The sequence below is a fragment of the Vombatus ursinus genome, unplaced genomic scaffold (genome assembly GCF_900497805.2).
Source record: "Vombatus ursinus unplaced genomic scaffold, bare-nosed wombat genome assembly UNPS02014793.1, whole genome shotgun sequence".
NCBI lineage: Eukaryota > Metazoa > Chordata > Mammalia > Diprotodontia > Vombatidae > Vombatus > Vombatus ursinus.
Window position 1 is genome coordinate 24,810,163 of NW_020954571.1, and position 5,437 is coordinate 24,815,599.

Sequence of the window (5,437 nt, forward strand, 5' to 3'; positions counted from 1 at the left end):
ACAAAATGTAGCTATTTCCCTATGAAGACTCTACCCAGGCAAGTATGAATAAGCATTTAGTCAGTGCTGACTATACATTAGGCACTGTGTTAAGCACTGGGGATACAACTACAAAAAGCAAGACAATTCCTGCCTTCAAGGAGCTTATTACATTCCAATGACACAACACATCTAGGGAATAGTCGTCAGGGAAGTGTGTTTTGGTTATGGAAGTCACAGGCATAGTGAATGGCATCATAGGGTAATTGACACATCCTTTTTAGGAATAGTAGTATTGATTTGATTACCATTCCCAGAGCTAGAAGTGGAAAATTAGATTGCAGGGTGAGGGGAGTGGTACTGTGGAGGAAGGAAAGAGGAAAGGCCTATAGGTACCCCAGTATAGCATGGAAATGGGTAGGCTGCAGCATGGTGCATCTGTGTTTGGGCTAGTTACAGTGAACTTTCACCAATCAGAAGTCTAGGACTCCAGGGTGGGAGCTGGAGTGCCTGTTTGGAGATGGAGGCTAAAGCACAGGAGGATGGTGTAAAGAAGACCAGGGAACAGCATGGCATATCTGAGTCAGGCTAAGTTCTTAGAAAAACCAAGAGTGGAATGAAAGCTAATTCTACATGTGTTGCTTCAGTGTTCAATACTAAAGAATTATGAAACTCAATTCCTTTCCTCAAGGAGCTTACAGCCTAATTAGGGAGATGTACCAATTATATATGAAATGCTCTGAAAACAATGAAAAACACAATATAGTTGTCAAAATGAGTGTATGTAGAAAAGAAAGAGAAGGACTTCAGGGGAGGAAGAGGTCATTGTTGGAAGGAAGGTTTCTAAAGAAGGTCAACCTGAGCAAGACTCAAAATTCCTCAAGTAGAAAAGTTTAAAAGAAAAAAGGAATGGAAGGCAAAATCTAGGGCCAATGTCATCAAATTAATTTTCTTTCCATCAGGTTTCTTCTTAAATTCTAAACAATACCCATCAAAAACAAATATTTAAAAACTAAAAATTTTTTTAAATTTAAGAGAAAATTATAATGAGTTATTTATAGTTTGTTTTTTTAATTGCCTGTTAACTCTAACAAAATGAATACATAGCATTTGAAGTTCCCTTATCCACGAGCTCCAGAAAGCTAATCAAAGTTCTGGTACGATATGGGTGAACATCTTCAAACCACAGTTTGTGTGAACCACCACTGATATGTTTTCTTTTCCTTGTCAGAGGATGCACTTAGTTCAAAACAAAGGCATTTAATAAAATATAATGCTCAAATATTCAAGGGATCTGTGATCTCCTCTATGTAGATATTAACTCCAATGATCTTGGTCACACCTTATTGTCTCTCCATGTCCCTCCATCTGTTCACCACAGGGCATCCACTTTGTGTTGTGGGTTTCCCTCACTTTCTCTTCATATTGCAAGCATACCAGTGGAGCACACAGACCAACAAATGGTTATCCTTTGCTCTTGCCATATGACTAGTACATCTTCTTTTTCAATAGTACTCTTCTTTGATAACATCCATTATTCCCATTCTTCTTCATAGTTCCTTATTTATTACGTGGTGTGGCCTCCTCACTCACCATGTGTTTCTCCATTGCTGTCTGAGTAATACTCAATTTTAATTCTTCAGGGACTCATGTTCCTTGACTTGTGGACGTACAAAAACACTAGTAGAATACTAATAATTTAAAAGGTGGATCTTCATTTTAGGGAGAAAATTGGGATCATTAAAGGAACGCTGCAACTTCCCATAGGCAATTTCATCCCATTTAACTTTGAGACCAACTGCTCCACCAAGTTTGTTCAAGGTACATAAACTTATGGATAATCTACAAGTTGTCCATATAACTCTAGAGTTAACAGGGAGTCTGTCAACTTGCTTTTAAAAACATGTTTTAATAACTGAGTTTCAATGTAATTGATTTTTTGTGTAATTGAATGTATTTTAGTTTTATATATTTAAAAAAATTATTCTGAGAAGAAACCTACAGGTTTTACCACACTGCCTAAGGCATCATGACAAAAAAAAAGTTTAGAACCCCTGGCTTAGACAAAGTGTTGTGTGTACAGAGGAAGAGGGAAAAAAACAAATTTTGGGGAAAAATAATTATTAGAGACAAATGGAGGAAAATATAAACCTAACTCTAATAACTTTAAAGATGAATGGATTAAACAATAGAATATAATGAAACAATGACAGATTGGATAAGAAAAGAAAACAACCTACCACTTATAAGAAATACATTTAAAAACAAAGACATATACAAAATAAAAATAGAGGACTGGAAAAAATGTAAAATGCATCAGGTGAATTTTTTTAAAAACAATAGAAATGATAAATAAAGCTAATAGGTAATTCTTTGAAAAAACTAACAAAATTCATAAATTTTTAACCAACATGATTAAAAAGAAGAGAACAGGAAATAAAATCAACAAAATAACAAACAAGCAAGATGACATCCCAACAAAACCAGAAGAAAAATTGTCAGAACCTACTATACAAAGTTATATGTTAACAAAACTGAAAACACACACCAAAAAAAAAAAATAGAGGAATATTTTCAAAAACATAAAGTACTCGCTTGCAAAAAAGAACTAGAACTAGCTATAAAGTAACTGCCAAAAGAAAAAACTCCTCATCCTGGTGAATCCACAGGAGAATTTCATCAAACATAAAGAACAATGAATACCAATACTACACAAATTATTGTCAAAAATTGGGAAAGAAAGCACTCTGCCAAACTTCTTTTATGAGACTATTTAGTCTTAGTACCTAAATCAAGAATAGATAAATCATAGGAGAGCTATTGACCAATATCATTAAAAAATGTCAACTCAAAAAAAAATTTTTAATGAAATCTTGTCAAATGGATGCAGCTATTCATCCAAGAAATCATTCATCATGAATGAGTTGGATTTATACTGGAGATGCAAGGATGGTTTGACATTAAGAAAATAATCAATATCATTAATCATTAAAAACAAAAAACACCCTAAACCACATGCTTTATCTCAAAAGATACAGAAAAAGTTTTTGACAAAGTACAACACTCATTTATACTTAAAAAGAAAAAAAAAAAAGCAAAAACCAAAATGCTTACAATGTATAGGCATAGGGAACATTTTTAATATCATAAAAAGGATCTACCTAAGTCACACTAATACATTGTTGGTGGAGCTGTGAAATGATACAACCATTTTGGAAAGCAATTTGGAATTATAGAAATAAAGTAACTAAAATGTCCATACTCTTTGAACCAGCGACTCTATTACTGAGCTTTACCCAAAGGAAGTTATCAATAAGAAAAAAGTTTCCATATGCTTTAGAATATTTACAGCAGCACTTTTTGTGATAGCTAAGAATTGAAACAAAGTAGATGCCCATCAGTTGGGAATGACTAAACAAATTGAGGTGTGCAAATGTAATTGAATACTACTGTGCTATAAGAAATGATGTGTGCGATGAATATAGAGAAGCATGAAAAAATTTATATGAAGTAATGCAAAGTGAAGTAAGCAGAACCAAGACAACAATATACAGAGTAACTACAGCAATGAAAATGGAAAGAACAATAACATACCAAAAAAATCAAAAGTAAATGTAACAAAATTATAAAGATCAAATAAGATTTGAATGAAGATATATAAAAAGACACCTTCAACCTACCCCTTCATGGAGGTGGGAGTTGAATAGGTGTTATATATAGCACATGTTTTTGGACTTTCTCAATGTATCAATCAGTTGTGCAGACTTTTTTCTTCCTCTCAAAAAAATCCTTTCTCCAGTATTTGTCCATATGGGATGGCTCTTGGGGAGGGAGAGGGAGAGGGAGAGAAAATTATGAGATACTATGGTGATGTAAGAAACAGAAAATATCAGGGAGAGGGAGAGAAAATTATGAGATACTATGGTGATGTAAGAAACAGAAAATATCAGTAATCTAAAACCAAAATCAAGCATTATATACTCTAGAACCTTCCCCCAAAAACTTAAGAACAAAGCAAAGATGCCCATTTTCCCTACTACTGTTTGATATAATTCTAGAAATGTTAGCAATAACAATAAAAGGAGAGAACAAAATTAAGGACATAAAGAGGTAAAGAGGAGATAAAACTATCATTATTTGCTGACAAGAGGGCAGTTTATTTGGAAAATTCTAGATATAAAATAGGATGGTCTACTTAGAAAATCAGCAAATATACTAATTGAGACAATAGTTTCATGCAAAGTAGCAAGTTACAAAATAAACCTCAAAAATCAATAGCATTTCCATATAATATTAATAAAATTCCAGGGTCAATAATAGAAAGGAAAATCTCATTTCAAATGACTCACAAAATGCATAAAGTAATTGGAGATCAGTCTACAAAAGCACACAAAATTCTTGTAAATATTCAATTACAAAATTCTCCTTAAGGAAATACAGAACTTAAATAGCTGGAGGAATATTTAGTGCTCATGGTCAGGCTGAGCCAACATAATAAAAATGACAATACTTCCAAAGTTAATTTATAGTTTTAATGCTATACCAATCAAATTATTGAATGGATACTTTATAGGACTTGATAACATTATAACAAAATTAATTTGGAAAGCAAAAAATCTGGAACTTCAAGGGAAATTAAGAAATGAGTTAAGGAAGGAAGAAAAGAACTTCTAGATCTCAAACTATATTATAAAGCAACTGTCATCAAAATCATCTGATACTAGTTGAAAAATAGAAAGGTTGGTCAATGGAACAAATTAGACAAAGAAGAATAAAAAATAATAGAACTCAATAATGCAGTGTTCAATAAACTGGAAAAGAAAAATGATATAAAAAGTAACTCCCTGTTTGTTAAAGACTGCTGAGGAAACTGGAAAGCAGTCTGGCAGAAATTAGGCTTAGACCAACACCTTATAAATGGATACCTAAACTTAAAATTAAATATTATACTATTAAAAAATTAGGAAAGAAGCCAAATCATATGCCTCTCACAGCTTTGGGTAGGAGATGTATTCTTCTTTGTTTTTGTTTTTTGTTTTTTGTTTTTCTTTGTGAGGCAATTGGGGTTAAGTGATTTGTCCAGAGTCACACAGTTAGTGAGTGTTATGTGTCTAAGGTTGAATTTGAACTCAGGTCCTTCTGACTCCTGTGCCACCTAGCTGCCCCTAAGAGATATATTCTTAACCAAATAAAGGATAGAAACAATTACAAAAGATTAAACAGATAACTGTTGATTACATGAACCTGAAAAACTTCTGCACAAACAAAATTAATACATCTAGGATAATAAGGGAAATGGTCAAATGGGGAAACATTTTTTGCATCACATTTCTCTGATAGGGATTTGGTATTCAGGATATAAAAACAGTGAACATGTGTGTATGTATGTGTGTGTGTGACCAAAAGCAATTCTCCAAAAGATTTCTACATGAAAGAATATTCTAAAACACTAATAATA